The 27,067-nt window shown below is 40.8% G+C and overlaps 1 protein-coding gene across 2 annotated transcripts in view; it reads left to right on the forward strand.

Annotated features, from left to right (window-relative positions):
- ERICH6B (glutamate rich 6B) overlaps positions 1-27,067 on the forward strand; it is a 277,532-nt gene that overhangs the window by 234,354 nt on the left and 16,111 nt on the right. The window lies entirely within an intron of this gene.

The following is a 27,067-nucleotide window of genomic DNA, read 5'->3' on the forward strand; positions in this document are numbered from 1 at the left end:
AGCCTTGTATTCATTCAAAAAAATACAAAGCTTCCTGTGAATGGCGCTCAGCTTGGCTTGATTTTGTACTGGGAACTGGACGTCCCAGTACTGCCAGAATGTGGCGCTGTATACTGTATGCAGCTGATGCCACATCCAGTTTATACAAAGACAAATTCCTGTTGTGATGAAACACTGCATCTGGAGGTGTGGCCAAGACACGTACTGGTATTTACCTTCTGACGTCTTTCAAGTAGAGCACTCTGGAGCCAAGTAAAGGTGAGAGATGCTTGATACAACTGTGATACATTTGTTGCAGTGACACAGAGGTTCAATCAAATTAAGCTTGTCATTTCGGTGCAGACTGTTGCACCATAAAATGTGAGGGCATGTACCAGTGGTGTTTTTGTTTGTGATTTTAAAGTATAACTAAATGTAAAACTTATTTTTTTAGTTTTGGATAGAGTGGAGATGCCAGTGTCAGTTTAAATTGCTGTCTGTGCCCCCATTAGGGAGATTCACCCTCTCTACTTGTCCTGTTTACCATTGTCATTGAAAGTTAAAGTAAAACAAAACCCACATTTTGGGTTGTCCCCAGCAAAGTAATAGAGGGAAAATGCTCCAATGGGGACACTAGTTCTGGTGACCTGGGGGTCCCCAAGAGATTCTCTTAATTTGCAGGGATTTCCTCTGACTTCCTTTTTGGCTATAGGCCAGGAAGTGAAGGTAAATCTCCCCAATGTGACAAAGATGGCAAAAATAAGCCTTACAGGGTTTTTAACCCTCCCTTACTCTATCCAAAATGGAAAAAAAGTTTTGCCTATAGTTCCACTTTAAATAAGATGTGTTTTTTTTTTTTAAACTGCGTTTTTTATTAATCTTTAACATAGAAAGAATACATTATAAGCAAAGTACATAGTAAATGTTGTGCGCCTTTAACAATTCGTCAGTGACATATATAGTCTTTTCCCATACATACAGTGAGGATGGAAAGTATTCAGACCCCCTTAAATTGTTCACTCTTTGTTATATTGCAGCCGTTTGCTAAAATCATTTAAGTTCATTTTTTCCTCATTATTGTACACATAGCACCCCATATTGTCAGAAAAACACAGAATTGTTGACATTTTTGCAGATTTATTAAAAAAGAAAAACTGAAATATCACATGGTCCTAAGTATTCAGACCCTTTGCTGTGACACTCATATATTTAACTCAGGTGCTGTCCATTTCTTCGGATCATCCTTGAGATGGTTCTACACATTCATTTGAGCCCAGCTGTGTTTGATTATACTGATTGGACTTGACACACAGCTGTCTATATAAGACCTTACAGCTCACAGTGCATGTCAGAGCAAATGAGAATCATGAGGTCAAAGGAACTGCCTGAAGAGCTCAGAGACAGAATTGTGGCAAGGCACAGATCTGGCCAAGGTTACAAAAAATTTCTGCTACACTTAAGGTTCCTAAGAGCACAGTGGCCTCCATAATCCTTAAATGGAAGACGTTTGAGACGACCACAACCCTTCCTAGAGCTTGCCGTTCCGGCCAAACTGAGCTATCGTGGGAGAAGAGCCTTGGTGATTGAGGTAAAGAAGAACCCAAAGATCACTGTGGCTGAGCTGCAGAGATGCAGTCGGGAGTTGGGAGAAAGTCATAGAAAGTCAACCATCACTGCAGCCCTCCACCAGTCGGGGCTTTATGGCAGAGTGGCCCGACCGAAGCCTCTCCTCAGTGCAAGACACATGAAAGCCTGCATGAAGTTCGCTAAAAACACCTGAAGGACTCCAAGATGGTGAGAAATAAGATTCTCTGGTCTGATGAGACCAAGATAGAACTTTTTGGCCTTAATTCTAAGCGGTATGTGTGGAGAAAACCAGGCACTGCTCATCAACTGTCCAATATAGTCCCAACAGTGAAGCATGGTGGTGGCAGTATCATGCTGTGGGGGTGTTTTTCAGCTACAGGGACAGGACGACTGGTTGCAATCAAGGGAAAGATGAATACAGCCAAGTACAGGGATATCCTGGACAAAAACCTTCTCCAGAGTGCTCAGGACCTCAGACTGGGCCGAAGGTTTACCTTCCAACAAGACAATGACCCTAAGCACACAGTTAAAATAACGAAAGAGTGGCTTCACAACAACTCCATGACTGTTCTTGAATGGCCCAGCCAGAGCCCTAACTTAAACCCAATTGAGCATCTCTGGAGAGACCTAAAAATGGCTGTCCACCAACGTTTACTTTCCAACCTGACAGAACTGGAGAGGATCTGCAAGGAGGAATGGCAGAGGATCCCCAAATCCAGGTGTGAAAAACTTGTTGCATCTTTCCCAAAAAGACTCATGGCTGTATTAGATCAAAAGGGTGCTTCTACTAAATACTGAGCAAAGGGTCTGAATACTTAGGACTATGTGATATTTCTGTTTTTCTTTTTTAATAAATCTGCAAAAATGTGTACAATTCTGTGTTTTTCTGTCAATATGGGGTGCTGTGTGTACATTAATGAGGAAAACAATGAACTTAAATGATTTTAGCAAATGTCTGCAATATAACAAAGAGTGAAAAATTTAAGGGGGTCTAAATACTTTCCGTCCCCACTGTATATTCAATACGAGAGGTTTTGTATTCAGTTCCCAAGCAAATTGAAAAATTTTACATTTATTCATTAAACAACCCTAACCATCTAAACACTTGCACATATATCAATTAAAAATAAAGATTTTTTTAAAGACGCCATAGTTCTTGTTTCTTAGGTAATATAGGTAAATAGGATTTTTAGTCCCCATCTCATTTGGGTATATTCAGTTCTTATGATCACACAACAGGAGTTTGGCCCATCATTCAAGGATGTCACATGCATCCGTAAGTTCCGTTCATTCTCCCCATATTTTCATAAATTTACCAGCGCATCCCCAAATAAGATGTGTTGTTAATTGTATAACACCATTTGGAGCACTGCATATCTAATTTTACGTATTGTTTGGGTACAATGTGATGTCGCTTTTACGGTGGTGAATCAGCGGAAGAATTGAACTAATAGTTGGTTGATAAAAGAGCATGATACCTGAAATAGTAGTAAGGTCATACACTTCTGGTGAGTGGCTAATTATAGAATTATGGAAAAAAATCCTGCGAGCCACAATTATCCAGTGCCTTAATGGAAATTCAACCAAACAGCTACCCGGCTGCAGGCGCAGATCACGTATTCATGACCGTGCGATAAATGATATATGAAAAAAATGCGCCGCGCCTAGGGGTGTAACTGAATAACTGTAAATCTAAGTACAAATCATAGATAATAAAGAGTGCAAATCAAATAGAGCCTAAAGCTCTGATCACTTACTAAGATCACCTGCTGTGTGAATCCTAAAGCTCTGATCACTTACTAAGATCACCTGCTGTGTGAATCCTATGAACAAACACACTAACAAATAACTAGTGCAATAAAACACAAAGTGCAATGTGCATAGAAAAACGTAATAAGATAAATATACAATCCACAGTGATTAAAATATAATCATTCCTAATAAGGTGTATATGCTAAAAAATGTTACACATATGTAGATCCACTGTGATTAAAATGAAAAAGAAAAAAAAAAAAAAAAAAAAAAATTAAATAAAACAATATATATATATTCGTAAAGCACAAACAGAGTAAATCAATCACATGCATGGGCGAATTGAAACTATAATCGCCCTAATAAAGGTGTTCAAATCACATCCGTGAAAGAATCTTCCAATCCAGTAACATAAAGTGACCAAGTTCAAATAAAAGTCAGTGTAATGGTGATGGTTCAAAGAAAAAGTTCCGGTTTTGAATCAAACGTGCCCAAAGAAAAACATGCTGTGAAGTGCCTTGGTGACCCCCAATGTGATTGCGCTCACCTTGGAGCGTGTGACACAGGGTTTAATTGTGTCAATACACGCTTTTGGAGCCACCCCTGGGCTCAGTATTAGGTACAGCTGATTCCCACACTAGATTCTTTATGGCTCCACTCACATCAGACCATATAAAAGAAAAAGGCTAATATAGTATAATACCGTAGGATACTTTTATTAAAATCACATCCAATCCCCACATGGGGTACTCACATTTATAAGGTGCTCATGTGCACCAAACATAACATAGGAAAAAACGGCTGTGCGGCGTGCTGCGGGGTGTGAGAGCTCCACAACCCAGCTCTGTGCTGATCGCTCCGTCCTGGCCCCTCCAGGACGGAGCCAGCACAGAGCTGGGTTGTGGAGCTCTCACACCCCGCAGCACGCCGCACAGCCGTTTTTTCCTATGTTATGTTTGGTGCACATGAGCACCTTATAAATGTGAGTACCCCATGTGGGGATTGGATGTGATTTTAATAAAAGTATCCTACGGTATTATACTATATTAGCCTTTTTCTTTTATATGGTCTGATGTGAGTGGAGCCATAAAGAATCTAGTGTGGGAATCAGCTGTACCTAATACTGAGCCCAGGGGTGGCTCCAAAAGCGTGTATTGACACAATTAAAACCTGTGTCACACGCTCCAAGGTGAGCGCAATCACATTGGGGGTCACCAAGGCACTTCACAGCATGTTTTTCTTTGGGCACGTTTGATTCAAAACCGGAACTTTTTCTTTGAACCATCACCATTACACTGACTTTTATTTGAACTTGGTCACTTTATGTTACTGGATTGGAAGATTCTTTCACGGATGTGATTTGAACACCTTTATTAGGGCGATTATAGTTTCAATTCGCCCATGCATGTGATTGATTTACTCTGTTTGTGCTTTACGAATATATATATATTGTTTTATTTAATTTTTTTTTTTTTTTTCTTTTTCATTTTAATCACAGTGGATCTACATATGTGTAACATTTTTTAGCATATACACCTTATTAGGAATGATTATATTTTAATCACTGTGGATTGTATATTTATCTTATTACGTTTTTCTATGCACATTGCACTTTGTGTTTTATTGCACTAGTTATTTGTTAGTGTGTTTGTTCATAGGATTCACACAGCAGGTGATCTTAGTAAGTGATCAGAGCTTTAGGATTCACACAGCAGGTGATCTTAGTAAGTGATCAGAGCTTTAGGCTCTATTTGATTTGCACTCTTTATTATCTATGATTTGTACTTAGATTTACAGTTATTCAGTTACACCCCTAGGCGCTGCGCATTTTTTTCATATATCATTTATCGAGTGGCTAATTATACTCAGGTGGTGCACACACATATTGCTGAAGTTTGGCACTTTTTTAAGAGGTTGAAGAATATAGAAAGATGATTTATGGACACTGCTTAATTTAAAGTGGTTGTAAACCCTTACATGTACCCAGTAAAGTGATTGGCCTCAGGTGATACACAGAGATTAAACAAATCATCCTTCATAAGTTGTATCTGTCTATCTGCAGTCTTCTCCTCTCTACAGCTGTTCAAAGTCCATAATTTATAAAGCTTGTCTGAGCAGTCAGAAGACAGGGAGTAGAGAGCTGAAATTACACTCTGCATAGCTCAATGGGGAGAACTCTGAGAACTGATTGGAAGGAAGGGACACACCCTCCTTTACACAGCACACAGGAACAGAACTGAGGCAATCACGCTTTGTGTGCTGGAGCTCTCTCCCCATCACCTTTTTTCTCTTGGTCTCATGAAAACTTGTCAAAAGTGATTCGTGCAAATAGCAGAGGAAGGGGGCAGCAGACAAAAATGACACTTAGTGCTCAGGAGGATTGAGCTGCGCTGCCTGATTTTTATATGGTATTTTTAGTAAGAGCAGATAGAGCTTTTTTGGTAAGCTGTAGTTGTTTTTTATAGTATATTTAAAATAGCGTTTTATATATATATATGTATATGTATGTACACATACACAGTATATATATTCACTGGAGTTGAGGAAAGCAGCACCCGGTCTGTAAATTTTTAAGTGCAACAATCCTTTGGACATTATATATATATATATATATATATATATATATATATATATATATACACACACACAGTATCTCACATAAGTGAGTACACCCCTCACATTTTTGTAAATATTTTATTATATTTTTTCATGTGACAACACAGCCATTAATGTCTAAACCGCTGGCCACAAAAGTGAGTCAAAATGTCCAAATTGGGCTCAAAGTGTCAATATTTTGTGTGGCCACCATTATTTTCCAGCACTGCCCTCTTGGGTATGGAGTTCTCCAGGGCTTCAGGGGTTGCCACTGGAGTCCTCTTTTACTCCTCCATGATGACATCACGGAGCTCGTTGATGTTAGAGACCTTGCACTCCTCCACCTTCAGTTTGAGGATGCCCCATGGATGCTCAATAGGATTTAGGTCTAGAGACATGCTTGGCCAGTCCACCACCTTTACCCTCAGCTTCTTTAGCAAGGCAGTGGTCATCTTGGAGGTGTGTTTGGGGGTCGTTATTATGTTGGAATACTGCCCTGTGGCCCAGTCTCGTAAGGGAGGGGATCATGCTCTGCTTCAGTATGTCACAGTACATGTTGGTATTCATGGCCCCCTCAATGAACTGTAGCTCCCCAGTGCCAGCAGCACTCATGCAGCCCCAGACCATGACACTCCCACCATCATGCTTGACTGGAGGCAAGACACTTGTCTTTGTACTCCTCACCTGGTTGCCACCACACATGCTTGACACCATCTGAACCAAATAAGTGTATTTTGGTCTCATCATACCACAGGACATGGTTCCAGTAATCCATGTCCTTAGTCTGCTTGCCTTCAGCAAACTGTTTGCGGGCTTTCTTGTGCATCATCTTTAGAAGAGGGTTCCTTCTGGGATGACAGCCATGCAGACCAATTTGATGCAGAGTGCGGCGTATGGTCTAAGCACTGACAGGCTGACCCCCCCACCCCTTCAATCTCTGCAACAATGCTGGCAGCACTCATACGTCTATTTCCCAAAGACAACCTCTGGATATGATGCTGAGCATGTGCACTCAGCGTCTTTGGTCGACCATAGCGAGGCCTGTTGTGAGTGGAACCTGTCCTGTTAAACCGCTGTATGGTCTTGGCCACCGTGCTGCAGCTCAGTTTCAGGGTCTTGGCAATCTCCTTATAGCCTAGGCCATCTTTATGTAGAGTAACAATTCTTTTTTTCATATCCTCAAAGAGTTGTTTGCCATGAGGTGCCATGTTGAACTTCCAGTGACCAGTATGAGGGAGTGGGAGCGATAACAGCAAATTTAACACACCTGCTTCCCATTCACACCTGAGACCCTGTAACACTAACGAGTTACATGACACCGGGGAGGGAAAATGGCTAATTGGGCCCAATTTGTGCATTTTCACTTAGGGGTGTACTCACTTTTGTTGCCAGACATTAATGGCTGTGTGTTGAGTTATTTTGAGGGGACAGCAAATTTACACTGTTATACAAGCTGTACACTCACTACTTTACATTGTAGCAAAGTGTCATTTCTTCAGTGTTGTCACATGAAAAGATATAATAAAATATTTACAAAAATATGAGGGGTGTACTCACTTTTGAGAGATACTGTATATATATATATATATATATATATATATATATATATATATATATATACACACATACATAGTTTTAGGCAGGTGTGAAAAATTTGCTGTAAATTAAGAATGCTTTTAGAAATAGAAGTTTTTTTCAGCAATTTTATCAATGAACAAGATCGTAAGTAAATGAACAGAAGAGAAATCCAAATCAAGTTGATATTTGATGTGACCACCCTTTACTTTCAAAACAGCATTAATTCTTCTAGGTACACTTGCACACAGTTTTTGATGGAAATTGGCAGATAGGTTGTTCCAAACATCTTGGAGAACTAACCACAGATCTTCTGTGGATGTAGGCTGCCTCAATCCTTCTGTCTTTTCATCAGTGGCGGTGAGTCCATTAGGGATGCTCAGGCACCACCCTCTCTCCAGCCACCCCCATGGGGTACTATAGATAGATTAATGCATTGCATGAACCTATCCACGGCCGTTGTAGACACCCCCTATTCAGGTCTCCGGCCCCTTTTCGGGCACTGGGTGTCTCAATTATAGCGGCGGGGGGGTGTTTTTGAAGCACCTGATTAGAGCCATAGGCTCTAATAGGCGTAAAAAAATGTGACCTGCAAACACAATCCATTGCGCTTGCAGTACACCCAGCTGTGTTAGCAAAGCAAATAAATACAGTTAATTTGCTTTTGCGCACAGTTGGCTGCATATGATGAGCACAGAGCCTGCATATTATGGGCACAGTTGGCTGCATATGATGGACACAGAGTCTGCATATTATGGGCACAGTTGGCTGCATATGATGGGTACAGGTGGTTGCATATGATGGACACAGTTGACTGCATATTATGGGCACAGTTTGCTGCATATGATGGGCACAGTTGGCTGCATATGATGGGCATATGATGCCCCGTTTATAGTCCCAACGTACGTGTTTTACGTCACCGCGTATAGAACGATCGGATTTTCCGACAACTTTGTGTGACCGTGTGTATGCAAGACAAGTTTGAGCCAACATCCGTCGGAAAAAATCCTAGGATTTTGTTGTCGGAATGTCCGAACAAAGTCCGACCGTGTGTACGGGGCATTAGGCTGCAATTTATGATTTTGTTTCAGTATTTTTTGCTATTTTACGCTGAAGATAGTTCTTAATGACATTGGCTGTATGTTTGGGATCGTTGACCTGCTATAGAATAAATTTAGGGCCAATCACACGCCTCCCTGATGGTATGGCATGATGGATAAGTATCTGCCTGTATTTCTGAGTATTGAGGGCACCACTTATTCTGACCAAATCTCCAACTACATTTACCGAAATGCAGCCCCAAGCTTGCAAGGAACCTCCACCATACTTCACTGTTACCTGCAGACACTCATTATTGTACCACTCTCTTGAACAAACTAATTATCTCCTGCTACAGGCAAATATTTCAAATTTTGACTCATCAGTCCAGAGCACCTGCTGCCATTTTTGTGCACCCTAGTTCCTATGTTTTCATGAATAGTTGAGTAGCTTAGCCTTGCTTCCATGTCCTATGCATGAAAACTGGGGTAGAAAAAAACTAAAATTTGATCTAACATTCAATGGCCTAATTATTGTATTGGAAATTTTAACACTTTCCAATCATTTTCAATATTAAACTTTTTTCCGATTTATTTCTAATACTACTCCTAATGCACCTGCAAATTTTATTTAAACGTTTTTCAAATGATTGACCTACAAATAATTAGAAAATCAAGTGTTCCAAAAATAAATTTCCAACATGTTCATTCTTTAATTTTTGATCTTGAAACAGAAATCAACTGTTGCAGTAAGCACACTAACCATACAAAAAATCAAACTAGTGATCTACTGACTGATTTTTCTTGCAATTTCCATCCATTTCCTATACAGGTATGGCCAGTTTCAGTAAATGAAATAGTTCATCAGGACCATCTTGGCCAAAAAGAACTATTTAAAGTGGGTGAAATCTGGAGTTAGGCTTTAAGAATCTTTTGCTCAATAAATCACTAAAGTGTGAATCCAGCCTAAATGCATGATCTGTGAAGTCCAGGGGAAAATTCAACACAGGGCAGATGTCTGAGAATCAAGAATAATAAATTACCTTACCTAAAGTGAATTTAATCAGCAGTTTACTAAACATGATAAAAAAAACTTTGAAACACAAGCATTCATAGTTAGCAAAGAGCGACTTTAAAAAAGAGGCAGTCAATCCCAAAATAATTCTTATGTAGAGCGTTCAAGTTTATCAGCATGTACTTTTAAGGCTGGTACAACAGAAACCGGCCGAAATTTGGCCAGTGTGTACAGCATTCTGTCGGACAGAAGTCGGTCTAACAACCAGCTTCTGTCAAATGGGCATGCTGGAAAACCAGCATCTGATCAGCGCTAGCAGACAATGGCAGTCCTCCTGTCAGAAGACAAAGGCACAGCGGGGGGGGAGATTGCTGCACTAACATCACTTAGTTAGTACAGCGACCTTTCCGTTTTTTTTTCCTTCAGCCACTGAGTTGAATGAAAAAGAAAACTTCTAGTGTGTACCTAGCATTAAATCCACTTCTTTTAATGTCTTCGATGTCTTTGCCTATGGGATTCCTTTACACATATTAAGAAGTGATACACAAATACAACAAGCCTATATGCATAAAACTCTATGTCAGTTGTGTGTTTTACTGCATGTCCAAGGACTGGTCAGAGTAATTTTGAAATTGCTATTACTGCTCCTTTCTAAATATACGAGTGCCTAATGGAAGCCTGGGAGAAAAGCCAAATCTTTACCAATTGTTACTATCAATTCACCTTTCTGACAAGCAGAGCTCCAAATCCCAGGATTACTACCATGGCAGTGTATGCACTTGTGCTTGTCTTCAATGTCAACACATGAAAAAATAACCCAAGAACTATACTGTTTTGCATTTTATTTTAAAGATAGAGTTTTCTGGTCAATAGGGATATACACATAACATAACACTTGTGCATTACTGGTGTTTTTTAGTTACTTTCGTTAAGAGGTCTTGTATGTGGCCATAATTTATAGCAGAGTCAAATACGGCTGTCATTGGGGAACCCATGAGCCAAAGCTGCAGTGTATTTTTGGCCATAGGAAGTATTATAGAAGACAAGACTGCTCCGAAGTTTAGGCTGGGTTCATGCTAGAGCACTTTATCTGTCCTGCAGCTGTCCACTCCTGTCTGCACAAGGGGGCAGTGTGGTGCACAATTCAGCTCATCATATGGCCCTTTATTTTTGTTGTTTTGGACAATCTTTATTTGAAGTGTAAAAAATGTACACTTCATTCATGGTGCTGTACAGTGTCATGCGATAAAATGCAGCATGTCTGTAATTTATCGCAGCACACTGCAGCACAGCTTTGGGCTGCTCTGTGCAAAATCATTGCACAGATAGGTAAGTATAACATGTTTGTTATTTTAAAAAAAATATTCTTTACAATCACTTTAAAGCAACCATACTATAAAAAAAAAAAAACTTGTTCCTATCTAACACCTTATTAGCCTTTGGTTAACACTACTCAGCCCTAAATAACTCCTTTCTCCCTTTAGCTATTCTTTTTCTGCTTATTTTGCCTACATCAATCATAATTACTTAAACGTTTTTTATCCTCAGTTGTTTTGTTTTTTTGTCTTTAGTTTTTTGTTGTTGTTTTTTTATAGTATTGCATTAAAAAATTGCAAAGTTGAAAAAAACACAGTATTTTATTTGTAAATAACTGTGCAATGCTTTGTACCAGAATTTAAATGTTATTGTAATTTTAAACAGGACAAATTGTAGAATAAAATAACACTTTTTACCTACAGTAACATTTCTAATATCTAAAAGTAGCATGGTTAAATGTAGATAAAAGTACATTTTTTAAAAAAAATTACATCTTTTGTTTTATAGACTACATGGAAAATAAAATAATTTTTGCAGTACAATATCACCAAAAGAAAGCATTGTTTATCTCAAAAAAATGTATATGTATGTTGTGTTACTTCTAAATAGTGACAAAGGTATTGCAGAATCAGTAGGTCCATAGCAGAAATGTAAAAAAATGATCTGGTTCATAAGGGGTATAGAGATGTGAGAGAAAAACTGCTTAAGCAATATTTAAAGTAACAATAAAGTTTTTTTTTTCTGTTTTTGTTTTTTAAATAACATGTCATATTTCCCTATTATGTGCAATGGTTTTGCACAGAGCAGCCCTGGTGTTCGTCTTCCAGTGCTCCTGGCTCCTCCCCCTTGACCAGTGCCCCCCAAATGCAAGCCACTTGCTATGGGGGCACTGAAGCGTGTACACTCGCAGCTCGGCCCCACCCCCGCTCTCTCCTCATTGGCTCACTGGCCAAGGGCTCCCACTGCTGTATCTCAGCCAATGAGGAGAGAGAGACCTAGGACAGCCAAGACTCACGTGCACATCGGGGCTAAGGAGAGTATTGGGAGGAGGTGGGGCTGTGGGGGGAGGAGTACAAAGAAGGTTTTTTACCTTTATTTACAGAATGTGTGAAGTTAAAAAAACCTTCAGCATTTACAACCACTTTAAAGAGTATTTTCAGGCAACAAGTGATGATAACTGTGTTGTTATGGATATTTTTGGGTGGTTTTATAGTGTAGTTATATGTGAATTGTTGGATTTTAAGACCATGTGCTGCATTTTAAAGCTAAGCCTCCCCTAGACATATGCTAGTATATGTGGTTAGTTTGTGAATAAGAATGGGCTTGGGTGTGTTCGAAACGAACCTGCCAGGACGCCAGCACTGCACACTGCCAATCATATGTAGCATATGTATGTGCAGCTGTTAGTCTGGAAATGTCTCACTGCCTATGATTGGGGGTGTGCAGTGACAGCTTCCTGGTGGATTCCATCCGAACACACCCGAGCCCATCCCTATTTGTGAAGCTTCTTACAGGATATGAGGTAGCAGGAAACGGGGAGGGGAATAGGACTTTGAACAGGCCATGCGCTCAGACAAAGGGCAGAGTTGTTCTGGAAACAAAGAAGAAGCAATACTTGTTCTGGAGATCTCGGAGGAAACAGATATTTTGTGTTGGACTCTAAGAAGCAAGGCGATTCCATCACTAGGAAAACCCAAGTTAAGTAGCTGATTAGTATCCTTAAAAAAATCCCAAAAAATACCCATTGCAACACAATAACCAGTGGGCTACTAATGCATTTCAGCAACCTCTGTAGTTGCGCAAAACCCACAAGGTTCACTTAATTGTCCTTAATCTAAATGAGAGGCCACTTCTCAGGGTATCTGGGAGTGTTCTTCCTGAACATTGTGCTATGTAACTTCCTGTATCACTAATCACATTCAAACTTCCAAGGAAGAATTATTGACAGCAACAGTTTCTTAGTACTGGTATTGTAATTTGTAGATGATTAAGACATTGATGAAATTCATTTTGTTCCTTACCTGAATATGAATTAATATGCATTCAGTTTTAAATAGATACCATAACAAGCTTATCTGGGAGGCTTTCTATGTGTGAGAAAGAAAAAGGAGACTATAGGGCTCATTCACACCACTTATGTGCAATGGTTCACTACAGTGATATTCACAACACACCTACACTGCTGTGTCCTGCAACCTGTATTAATGCACTGCAGTGAGCTTTCAAAATTGAAGTAGGTGCAATTTTTGGACTGTTATGGTGTGCTAGATAGTGCACATTAGAGTGCGATTTACTGTGTATATGTTAAAATGGAACTAAACCTGACTTGTCAAACTGCAAGCTGGCAGCTCTTTATTGCAGAAGAGACATGCTACGTCTCTTCTGCAATAATACACTCTTGCCCTGCCTGCTCGCAGTTTTCTATTGAAGGTACACTGAGCTGCACAGCTCAAGGCGCATTGTGCCGGAATGACTGACTCCCGCATGCAGGCATGGGATGATGTCATCCCCCACCAGTCAATCAAGAGGCCAAAAACCCAACACCGGGGGGGAGAAGATGACAGCAGCCGGCAAGGGATGTAACTGCCGCATTGCTGGAAGGCGGAGATGAGTATATTCAGGAGTTTAGTTCTGCCTTTTTAGGTGCACACAACAGACTGCCAAAGTGTGAATTAGTCCTTTAGCTTGCATGTTTTGGAATCTCACTTCAGAGGGAACCAGTGGAGGTTTTCAGATTACCAGAATCTGGACCAATTTGGTGGCTAGTGTACAATAGTAATGCCTGCAGAAAACAGTGGAATGCTGAGAGGGAGGACTGTGCTGTGCTCCCTATGCATATCCAGGCTTTATTTTACATTTTGACTGGAGTACTCCTATTTCTTTCTATATAAGGTTTATATCACTAGATCACTTTTTCTATCAGAATTGCCATTCAACCATGCCCTATAAATTACATGCATATTTTGGCCTCCGACATTTATAGGACCCTCCATCATGCTTCCATTTTCTTTTATGGCCACACATTTTCACAGTGATGACATCATTATTGTTTATAAGACAACACAGGTTTGTGTAAACCTCTAAATGAGAAAACTTACTATGGGATAGGCACAACATTATTTTAAGAATTTTCAACTTGAGGGGAATTTAAAGGTAATTGAATCTTTCAAGTGAAGCCAATTACATTGTTAAATTGGATGCCTGCATTTATTTATATAGTGATACCAACTGTGTGGTGTCCCCCAAGTTTGCCATCCTTCTAATAGATTTGCTAATGGCAAGTATTGCAAAAAAACACTGCCAGGAATAGGAACCGCAGAACATATTTATCTCAGCTTGACCCTGTCTAGATAAGAAAACCTCTTTCACATAACTAATGATGTGGCTGCCATATCAGATGCCTCCACTTAAGAGCTGCATACTATTAATGTGTCTGTGTGCTGAATACAGATAACTCCTCACTGCAAAGTAATACATTGTGTTTAGGGATGCACCAATACCATTTTTTTTACAATGAGTACAAGTACCGATTTTTTTTTTTTAGTACTCTCCGATACCAAATACCGATACCTACCGCAACTGTTTTGTTTTAACTTCAGCTGTCAGCAATGGTACAAAGCATTGTAAAGTTATTTACAAATGAAATAAATAGATTTTTTTTAAATTTAGTGCTTTTTCAGTGTGAAATGTGTAAATATATGTTAATATAACTAACAAAGCAAACACAAAAAAAAGTTTTAATTGTTTAACGTTTATTAAATAGACGTGAATAAAAAAAAAAAAAAACGGGAAAATAATAATTAAATGGAGGAGTATAGGGAGTTAATTAAGGCTGATTAGAGTAAATTAAGGGTTATTAAGGGGTTAATCAGAGGAACATTTGTTCATCCCTTTGATCTGCAGATGAAGAAACAGAAATATACAAAAATAAACAATGTTTCTTTTATTTCAGTGTTTCAGGGCTGAGCAATGTTGTTAATAAACATTTAAAATAAAAATAAAAAACTTGGTTTAAAAAAAAAATAAAAAAGATTGGTTAATAAACATTGATGGCTGCTTTTTTTTTTTTTTTGACAGCTTCAATTACCAGACTTCTTTAACACTGGGGAGACCCACTGACAGCTCAAAGAACCAAGCCTGAAAGTATCGGTTTCAGGTATTGGTGCATTTGCACAAGTACCGATACTTGTGCAAATACTCGGTATCGGCACCAATACCGATACTAGTATTGGCGCAACACTAATTGTGTTCACTAAAATACATCACCATCACCATGAACGGTGTGTTGCAAACTAAAAAATATATATGTATATTATATACACTATATTACCAAAAGTATTGGACACCTGCCTTTACACGCACATGAACTTTAATGGCATCTCAGTCTTAGTCTGTAGGGTTCAATATTGAGTTGACCCACCCTTTGCAGTTATAACAGCTTCAACTTTTCTGGGAAGGCTGTCCACAAGGTTTTGGAGTGTGTCTATGGGAATGTTTGACCATTCTTCCAGAAGCACATTTGTGAGGTCAGGCACTGATGTGGACAAGAAGGCCTGAGTTGCAGTCTCTGCTCTAATTCATCCCAAAGGTGTTCTATTGGCTTGAGGTCAGGACTCTATGCAGGCCAGTCAAGTTCCTCCACCCCAAACTTGGTCATCCATGTCTTTATGGATCTTGCTTTGTGTACTGGCGCATAGTCATGTTGGAACAGGAAGGGCCATCCCCAAACTGTTCCCACATAGTTGGGAGCATGAAGTTGTCCAAAATGTCTCTTGGTATGCTGACGCCTTAAGAGTTCCCTTCACTTGAACTAAGTTGCCAAGCCCAACCCCTGAAAAACAACCCCACACCATAATCCCCTCTCTACCAAATGATTTGGACCAGTGCACAAACCAAGGTCCATAAAGACATGGATGAGCAAGTTTGGGGTGGAGTCTTGACCTCAAACCGATAGAACACCTTTGGGATGAATTAGAGAGGAAACTGCGAGCCAGGCCTTTTCGTCCACAACAGCTCCTGACCTCACAAATGCGCTTCTGGAAGAATGATCAAGCATGGGCAATGCAGTTTGTTGTGTAAGGGGCTGCATAGCGCAGCCTGTCAGAGTGCCCATGCTGACCCATGTCCACAGCTAAAAGCAAATGAGCATGTGAGCATCAGAACTGGACCACAGAGCAATGGAGAAAGGTGGCCTGGTCTGATGAATCACATTTTCTTTTACATCATGTGGATGGCCAGGTGTGTGTGCGCACTGCTTACCAGGGGAAGAGATGGTACCAGGCTATACTATGAGAAGAAGCCAAGCTGGCAAGGAGGCAGTGTGAAGCTTTAGGCAATATTCTGCTGGAAAATCTTGATTTTGTTACTGATGTGGATATTACTTGACTTCCACAAACAATACCCCATCATTTTCCAGCACTGTTCAAATAGAAAGAAGAAACCGCGCTGCAGAGCAAACTATAAAGAAAACAAATTGATAGCTGCACTTAAAACACACCAATATCTGTGTATACCATGAAAAATAAAAAATAAAAAGTGCGCTTACAATATAGAAATGCACAAATGAATACAAATAATTAAATGTGCAAACCAGGGTGTAGTGAGAACAAACTGATGGCTCAATACGTTGCATAAGTGTATACGTGTGAAACGTAAAAACTAAGTGGGATAACAAGGTGAGACCTGTGAAAAGTGTACATATGAAATGCAGAAAATAAATACAAAGTGTATAAAAATAAAAATGTGAAAATTACAAATCCCAGTCCGTGAATTAAATCATAAAAAGTTCATCAGTGAAAGCACTTTCATCCACTATGCAGCTTTGCAACAATCAATATCCCCATAGATGGATCGGCAAAGGAGAGGGATGTGCAAGGTGGTGCAACTCCACTGGCGATGACTCCAATAAATAAGAATGAAAAAGGTGGACCCTTACCCTCCGTGTTGGACCCCCTCGCTGGCAGGGTCTATCGAGCATGCAGATTTTGCCCTCTGCAGGGACCGTATGTTGAGATAATCTCCGCAGCAGCTGTCAGGAATGCTGTCTTCGGTCCGTGCTGGTCCAAGTGATACGCCTGGAGGGGGGGGGGAGAAGCTCTCTTGCTCCCAGTGTGGCAAAGGAAAAAGCAAAAGAGCGGGGCTCCAATAGTGTAAAAAAAGTTTCAAAATTTATTGATAAAAATGCAAACCAAAAGGAGAGTGCACACTCCGTAAGGTAATAGAACAATTAAAAACAAGCCGGCATGAAAGAACTAGCAGTAACCCGTGCAGAACATGGGGCAATCGTGACGGCTTACAACGTTAGGGAAGGGAGGTTAGGGAAGTGTAAGTCACCAGCTGCAGCAGCCTGGGTAGTGTGAATGGTATTGAGCAGATACCGCTGCCAGAACAAACTCCATGCTGTGTTGCCTGAACATCAGCTGCTGACTGTGAAGACAATAACCTTTCTGCTATAGTGTGTCATATACAACAAAGCTGGGGCGTGAAGGGGTCAGAAAGGAGGCAGCTTTCTTTTCAAACATTGAAAGTAAAAATGTAATAACTAATAAAGCATAAAATAGTGATAAAGTGCGCAAGTAAACCATAAGGTAATACAATATTACATAAAGTGTATAATATATCAAATCAACCAGTGAATCATACATTTTATGACAAAAGAAGTCCAACAAAAATTTTAAGTTATGGATACAGACAAATGTATATATATTTCATGTTCTAATCTTTGGCGGTTCTTCCACATTTTTGGCTATCGCTTTCCTAAGGCCTGGGGCCTTCCTATAGATAAAAGATGGCTTGCGGGGCAAAATCTTATTTAAGGTGTTGTCCTTCAACAGGATATGCCAGAACTTTTTTCGGGACTTTTTATAATCCAAGTTGAAACCAGTGACAAAGGCCAACTCAAATTTGTTCTCCTTTCTCCTAGCTCGTTCTATCAAGTCACCTCTATTACTATTGAATACCTCCAGTCTGACCTTCTCGAGGTCACATAGGTTGTATCCCTTCTCAATGAATCTTCTTATCAATACCTCTGAATATAACTGACTGATTATTTTGCTATTTATGCCATCCATGATTGGATTGAGGTCCGGCTAATTTTGGAAACAGCTGAATAGAGCTGTATGTGGCTTGGAAGATTTTAGCAAAAGGAGCCAAAGGAGGAAGGATCCCTTTATTATATGCCTGGTGGTCACTTTGTGGCCAAAGATATCCGGTAAGCACATTTATTTGTCAATTCAGGTGAAGCACTTTCTTTCAAGATAAGAAGCACACTGCACTTTAGGAGGCACGGCGTTGGAGTTTATTTAGAAGACCCGAATTATCACATTTGTTTATATCCATAACTTAAAATTTTTGTTGGACTTCTTTTGTCATAAAATTTATGATTCACTGGTTGATTTGATATATTATACACTTTATGTAATATTGTATTACCTTATGGTTTTCTTTTCAAACATGCAGGAAATTGATAGTGCTGGGCACATGTCTCCTGCTGGGTCCCAGCACTTTAGCTGCCATTTTCAAAATAATTAGTGCTGCTGGCCACTGTGCTGCAACCTGCACCAAGCCCCTGCCATGTTATCACAGAACAACACACATCTCTCCATTCTCGGCTAGTAGAAGCAGTATTGAGAAGATCCTGTCGCCAGAACTAACTTACCTCCATGTGGCTCACAGGCTCTGACCAAACATCAGCTGCTGGGGGAGGAGGTAGGGGGAGGGATCGATCCCCATGTTTTCTGTGGGCACCCCGTCTGGCAGCACACACAAATTCCCGCCTCCTATGATACACTCAGCCACAGACATGCGACAGAGCAGCCTGAGCGGCCGCCGTGGCCTTATTCCATTTGACCGCTCGGACTGCTCTGTCGCATGTCTGTGGCTGAGTGACAGGCCCAGCCGGGAAATCTCCTGGCGCTTATGGGTGTCCGGGAGCCCGCAGCCAAATGTGGGAGACTCCTGCGACCTGTGGGAGAGTTGGGATATCTGACATAAGCACAGTGAAATCATTTCTTTTAGGCTTCAATTACACTTGTTTTTTTGGGATTGGTAAAACACATGGCTCTGTGTTTTTATAGCCCACCAACCGCTCCCCTTTATGCTGCAAAGGCAGCAGCGGGGGAGTACATATAATGTTGCTATGATGCTTTTAACATGACAAAAGTTATACCCACTGTTGCACTTATCAGGCAGTACTTCCCACTAAACAAGGACCCATTAACTGCTAGTGTAGGGTTTTTTATGCCTTCTTCACATGGCCGTTTAGCTGCATCCACCAGATTCTGGCAACAGGAATCAGTGGATTCTTGCGGCTAGAATGATGGGTGCATGCAAATAGCAGTGGCTGCTTAGCCTGTGTAAAGTATTGAAAGCCTGAACAGCCATCGCTGCTCACATGTAGCCACATACTAAGCGGGTATCTTCGGTTAGGGTCATGTGTCTGAGCCTGTACACATCTGACTTGGACATCTGCCCTAACCACAGGTAACCGCTTGGTGTGTGCAGGTTGAGTGGCTGCTACTATTCGCATGCACCTGTCATCCCAGCAGCAAAAATCCACTGATTTCACTAAGTGATTCCACTATTCCACTAAGTGGTCAAAACGGGTGGTGATAAGGCAAGACAGTACCTTCTTATTTCCTGCCAAATGTTCTCTCAAGAGCAATCCTGATGTGGATAGCTCTTCAGAGAGCTATGCTAGTGCAAGCTAGCACTGGACTTCTGTTGGGTTTTTATTTTTGTCTCTGTCCCTGCTGGGGTGTTTTCTTTTACTCCCTACCGCAGTGACAACATTGCCAGAAGGACAGAAAATTAGGGTAAATCTCCCAATGGGGACACTATAAAAATATGTAACAGATTCTAAAGCCTCGTACACATGATCAGATTTTCGGCAGGGAATTGTGTGCTGACAGACTGTTGGCCTACAATTCGACCGTTAAAACGTTTCCATCAGACAAATGTTGTCCAACTTTCCGCCAATAAATGTTGGATGGCAGGCTAGTACAGACAACGGTCTGTTGTTAGATTTTCCTATTGTCTGTACACAAGTCCGTCACACAAAAGTTGAAAGTGCAAACACGCATACTCAGAATCAATGCTCACCAAACACGACATTAGCAGAAGGTGCCCAAAGGGTGGCGCTCAAGAGCTGAAATTCCTTGTAGTACGTCACTACGTTCGTGTTTGTTGGTCAACAATTGTGTACCGTTTGTATGCAAGACAAGTTCCTGGCACACGCCCTTCAGACAAAAGTCAGACGCTTTGTTGGCCAACAATCTGATCGTGAGTACCAGGCTTAACTCTTTCCCGTCACATAAAGATTAGGTTGGACTCGTGCTCTACATTACAACATAGTTCATATGTAAAAGAAAAAATCCTACTAACCAAAATGAACCTAGTGCTAAATATAAACACTACACAGCTGCATGCATGAACCACGTCTTGTAATGTGTGTATATAACAAATAAATAAATAATGATGCGCTAAAGTGTGCTAGATGTGCCCCTATCACGATACAAAAAAATAATATAATATTATAGTGCATATACAAATGGGTACAAAGGTGTATACCCCACTACAAATAAAATCGCATAAACATAATGTGTACAACAGTACAATTAGCATATAAATAATAATAATCAATTAAAACACTTTTGCTTCAAATATAATACATACGTGCAAATGGATGCCAAAAAGTGTCATGTGCCAAACAAAAGTGCTAAGTGCCCCACAATACATGTACATACTAGTCCATCATGAACTACATGGATATATACTGAGCAAAAAAGTCCTGCAAAAAAAGTGCTGGTGTATGATCTTCAATGGTAATATATTCAAACGTGCTTAAATCTCCACGTGCCACAGGTCATGCGATGGTGCAACATAAGTGACCCCCCAAGGTAATGCGCTCACCTTAGAGAATGTGACTAAGTCATTAGACAAAGTCAGAAAACGCTTTTGAGCCGCCCAGGGCTCTGTGTGGGTCAAAGGATCACAGGCTTCAGCCTGGCAATAAACAATAGATGGGAAAAAGGACCATATAGTGTAATATATTTTAAAATATTTATTCAAAGTCAGACAAAACTCTCCCCCAAATGGGGTACTCACGTTCTAAGGGTGCGTCAGTGCACCACTCTAAACAAAAGAAAATAAGAGGTTGCGCTAGTACCAATAGAACACAATAAATACTTTACAGTGAAGAAAGAATTCATATGAGGATTATAAATAAATCAATGTGCAAAACTCAGTAGAAAAAAAATTATATATAAAATATCATAGATTAAAACATCACTCAAGTGTTGTGAAAAAGTCCATGAGAATAAAATATCAATGAAGTGTTATAAAACGTCCAAATCACCAAAAAAAATTGTGATGTAATAAAGATTGAAAAAAATCCAAGTGATAGATACTCAAGATCTGTGTTAACTAGGAGGGGTCCACCACCAGATATTGAAGGGGTTACTCCTTACCAGAAGGCCATGACCCCCCACTACAGAGGATCACAGCAAGCAGAGATCTTTAAAGCCAAAATGGGGATTACCAGCGGTGTCCACTAGGGGTCATCTCGTCAGCAGCCTCTCCAATAGCCCAGGGCATGGGTACCAAAAAATAGAAGGGGCTCACATAGTGTAAAACCACTTTAACATTTTATTAAAAATTGATAAAAACAGATATACACTTACAAAGTGTCAAATGGAAAACAGCCTTAAGTCCGGCTCCGTGGCCACCGGAGCACGGACAAACCCGTCCTACTGGAAAGCAGCTCGCTTGGGGGTGACGTCAGCGCGTCGTCTGGCTCCGTCCTACGCGTTTCGTGACATCATCACGTCTGCCCCTGGAAGACGTGATGATGTCACGAAACGCGTAGGGCGGAGCCAGACGACGCGCTGACGTCACCCCCAAGCGAGCTGCTTTCCAGTAGGATGGGTTTGTCCGTGCTCCGGTGGCCACGGAGCCGGACTTAAGGCTGTTTTCCATTTGACACTTTGTAAGTGTATATCTGTTTTTATCTATTTTTAATAAAATGTTAAAGTGGTTTTACACTATGTGAGCCCCTTCTATTTTTTGGTACCCATGACCTGGGCTATTGGAGAGGCTGCTGACGAGATGACCCCTAGTGGACACCGCTGGTAATCCCCATTTTGGCTTTAAAGATCTCTGCTTGCTGTGATCCTCTGTAGTGGGGGGTCATGGCCTTCTGGTAAGGAGTAACCCCTTCAATATCTGGTGGTGGACCCCTCCTAGTTAACACAGATCTTGAGTATCTATCACTTGGATTTTTTTCAATCTTTATTACATCACAATTTTTTTTGGTGATTTGGACGTTTTATAACACTTCATTGATATTTTATTCTCATGGACTTTTTCACAACACTTGAGTGATGTTTTAATCTATGGACTTTTATATATAATTTTTTTTCTACTGAGTTTTGCACATTGATTTATTTATAATCCTCATATGAATTCTTTCTTCACTGTAAAGTATTTATTGTGTTCTATTGGTACTAGCGCAACCTCTTATTTTCTTTATGCCTTTTCACAATTGATGTTTTTGTGAGGATTGCTGCTTTTCATTGTATTTTATTTTGTACTTGGTTTTTAGCGCAGTTTCTCCCACCATTTTTCCCAACCACTCTAAACAAGCATGTTGATGGATAAAGCAGTAAGGATATGGCGTCCGTCCCAACACCAACAGCTGCCGCTGCCTAATGCTGTGTACACACGAGCGGACTTTACGGCAGACTTGGTCCGGCGTACCGGATTTCGTCGGACAATTCGATCGTGTGTGGGCTCCAGCGAACTTTGTTTTCTCAAAAGTTGGACGGACTTAGATTTGAAACATGTTTCAAATCTATCCGACGGACTCGAGTCCGGTCGAAAAGTCCGCTCGTCTGTATGCTAGTTCGACGGACAAAAAGCCACACTAGGGCAGCTATTGGCTACTGGCTATGAACTTCCTTGTTTTAGTCCGGTCGTACGTCATCACGTACGAGTTCGTCAGACTTTGGTTGATTGTGTGTAGGCAAGTCCGTTCATTCAGAAAGTCCGTCGTAAAGTCAGTCGAAAAGTCCACCGGGCAAAGTCTGCCGTAAAGTCCGCTTGTGTGTACGCGGCATATCACTCCGTCCTAGCCCTCCCCTACACGTTTCGACACAGGGCATATGTATCATTCCCCCTGATGATGACACGTATGCCCTGTGTCGCTGACGTGTAAGGGAGGGGCTAGGACAGAGTGTTAGGCAGCGGCAGCTGTTGGTGTTGGGACGGACGCCATATCCTTACTGCTTTATCCATCTACATGCTTGTTTAGAGTGGTGCACTGACGCACCCTTAGAATGTGAGTACCCCATTTGGGGGGGAGTTTTGTCTGACTTTGAATGAATATTTTAAACGATATTACACTACATGGTCCTTTTTCCCATCTATTGTTTATTGCCGTGCTGAAGCCTGTGATCCTGTGACCCACACAGAGCCCTGGGCGGCTCAAAAGCGTTTTCTGACTTTGTCTAACAACTTAGTCACATTCTCTAAGGTGATCGCATTACCTTGGGGGGGGGGTCACTTATGTTGCACCATCGCATGACCTGTGGCACGTGGAGCTTTAAGCACGTTTGAGTATATTACCATTGAAGAACACACACCAGCACTTTTTTTGCAGGACTTTTTTGCTCATTATATATCCATGTAGTTCACGATGGACTAGTATGTACATGTATTGTGGGGCACTTAGCACTTTTGTTTGGCACATGACACTTTTTGGCATCCATTTGCACGTATGTATTATATTTGAAGCAAAAATGTTTTAATTGATTATTATTATTTATATGCTAATTGTACTGTTCACTTGTGCACATTATGTTTATGCGATTTTATTTGTAGTGGGGTATACACCTTTGTACCTATTTGTATATGCAATATAATATTATATTATTTTTTTGTGCCGTGATAGGGGCACATCTAGCACACTTTAGCGCATCATTATTTATTTAATAGTTCATATATAGCCAGGTCATCAATAAACCATTTCAAAAGTTTAAGGACTTTCCTGAGTACCAGTAACCCTCTGGGTTGAGCTGCTCAGTGGAATTCTTCTGCATCAAGCTCCAGAAATGTACTCTAAGCACTTGCTTTCGGTGCAAATATGTGCAAAGCTAAAATGTCCCATGGTGTGCATAAGGGCATACGGGTTAAGAATTGCTACAACAAGGACATGGCTGGATCTACCAGATCAGTCACACATTTCTTACCAATAATACAAATACAATACAGATCACTACAGTCAATACAAATAAAGAAATCCCATATCAGCATATTTACACAGCAACAATGCTCTATGATTGATCAGAGCCAATAAAAAAAAGAGCTTGGTAGTGATGACACGGCTACTCCCTGTTACTATGGTGACATGTCTAGCAAAGGTCGGGACTCTGTGATAATTCCACAGTTGCTATGGTCACCCATCTAGAAAAACTCAGGCCTCTGTAGTGATGACACTACTACTCCCTGTTGCTATGGTGACATGTCTAGAAAATGTCAGGCCTCTGTGATGAGGACGCTGCTTCTGCCTGTTGCTATGGTGACCCCACTGGAAAAGGCCAGGCCTCTGTAGTGATGACACTGCTACTCCTGCTGTTATGGTGACATGTCCTTTCTTGCTCTAAAAAAGCACTATAGAAACATATGTGTTTTCAATGAAAATCTTGTTCATCTACAGTGGTTAATATGTCACAAAACCCTCATGTTTGTTTTCCAGGGTTGCAGGGGTTGCAAATAGAGAAAAAAAACTCCCCACAAATACTTGAATATTGCTATGGTGTCCTTTATAGAAGGGGACAGGCCTCTGTAGTTGTGGCACTGCTACGCCCTTTTGCTATAGTGACAGGTCTCACAATGGTCAGGCCTCTGTAGTGGTCCCACTGTTGATGCATGTTGTTATGGTGAGCCTTCTAGAAAAAGCCAGGACATTGCTACTCCCTGTTGCTATGGTGACATGTCGGAAAAGGTCAGGACTCTGTGATGATGACACTGCTACTGCCAATTGCTATGGTGACCCCACTAGAAGAGGCCAGGCCTATGTAGTGCTGACACTGCTACTCCCTGTTACTATGGTAACATGTAGAAGAGTTCAGGCCTTTGTAATGACAATTGGCTTTTTTCTTTTATGAACTGGTTTTACAAATAAAACTTTTGTACTTTTGGACGTTTGTTTGGTGCTCTCATTAACCTCTTGCCAACCGTGCTATAGCCGAATGATGACTACAGCGTGGCCGGCCAGTACTAGGAGGGCGTTATATGTCTTCTAGACACAGCTGATCACAGATTGGGGTAAAGAACCAATCAGTGGCTCTTTACCACGTTATCAGCTGTGTCCAATCACAGCTAAACATGATGTAAACACAAGCCGATTATAGGCATTCCTTTCCTCACGCTGACAGTGTGAGGAGAGGAGAGCCTATAATAACCAGCTTGTGTGAAAGGGACATCTACACTGATAATCAGGGCACTAATTATCAGTGCAGTCCCACTGGTGCTGCCAATCCATCAGTGCTGCAAATCAGTGCCCATTAATGCCCCCTCATCAGTGTCACCTATCAGTGCCACCTATCATTGCCCTCATTAGTTCCATCTATCAGTGACACCTATCAGTGCCCATCAGTGTCACCTCATCAATGCCCATCAGTGCAGCCTATCAGTGCCAATCATCAGCTCCCATCAGTGAAGGAGAAAAATTACCTGTTTGGAAATTTTGAAAAAAACAAAATGTTTTCATAGTTTGTTTAAAATATTGCATTTTTTTTTTTGTTTATTTAGCAAGAATTAAAAAAAACCCAGTGGTGATTAAATAACACCAAAAGAAAACTCTATTTAGGTGAAGAAAAAAATGATAAAAATATTAGTACAGTGTTGCATGACCGCACAATTGTCATTCAAAGAATGACAGCGCTGAAAGCTGAAAATTGGCCTGGGCAGGAAGGGAGTAAAAGTGCTAAGTAGGCAAGCGGTTAAACTATATACACATGGAGTCTCACTCTGGATTTTTCAGGGTTCTACCCCTTTTCTCAGGAATGTCTCCATTTTGTAGAGTGCTGCCAAATCAGAGCTGGTGTGCCCAGTGATATTTTGATTGACCAAGTGTCCATTGTCCTCGCTTTTACTTGTGTTTAATTATAATAGCTGCCAGTGTGGAATGTGGGAGTTGATTGATTTCTTTCATACAATGTTTTGTATAACAAAAGTGATCCTAGCAGAGGTAGGACACCAAATGTTGCATGTATATAAACTCCAAAAATGGAAATCTGGCCCATGACTATTTCTAGCAATCAAATAAAAAAAGAATTAAAATACTTTATATATTTTTTACTAAATGGAACCCTCTTCAACAAAGCCAATCATGCTGATATTTTCTATCCTGCTCTTATCTACACTCTTAGGCTCGGTTCACACGGGGGCGACTTGTCAGGCGACCTAGCCGCCTGACAAGTCGCCTCCCGTTCTGTACAATGGAACCGTTCTAATCGGAGCGACGCAAGTCGCTCCGACTTAGAAGAAAGGTTCCTGTACTACTTTGGGGGCGACTTGCATAGACTTCTATACAGAGGCGACCTGCAAGTCGTGCCGCGTCTCGTGTGAACCGGCACTTAGGCAGTGCCAGGACAAGGTCATCCATTGCACATGGCCAATATAAAGGAATAGTAGAGGTAAAAAAAAAAAGCCTTTGTGGATTTAATTAACCTTTTTTTTGGTTAATTCTCCTTTAAGGGGGTGTGGCAGGAGGCGTGTCCTATGCCTACATACGTTTGCTAGTAGGTGTCCCTCATTCCCAGATGAAAATGTTGGGAGGTATGCATAAGTTTGATGCTGGTCTAACGCGGGAGAAGGGATCTGGGTTCAGGTGAGGCACTGATTGGCTGGCAGCGCCTGAATATCCCCCTTTCACACATGATCCACCATCACACCTATATTCAAGTTTTACCAGTTGGACAGAGCCTGGAGTTGCTGACAGGTGAGTGTCAGGTGGTTTATACAGAATTCCAAGTGGTCTTTATCATATGGTTATTTCGTACTTTCGTAAATAATACATTTTAGTATATTTGGTGCTGCAATCTTCTTGAGTAGCTGTAATTTGAATTGTCTGATAAACCTGCTTAAATACACAATGAAACCACAACGTGAAATGAGAAATAACCGTCTTTTGTACACTTAGCAATTTTGA

Source organism: Aquarana catesbeiana, linkage group LG02, assembly GCF_042186555.1.
Source record: "Aquarana catesbeiana isolate 2022-GZ linkage group LG02, ASM4218655v1, whole genome shotgun sequence".
In the NCBI taxonomy this organism is placed as follows: Eukaryota; Metazoa; Chordata; class Amphibia; order Anura; family Ranidae; genus Aquarana; species Aquarana catesbeiana.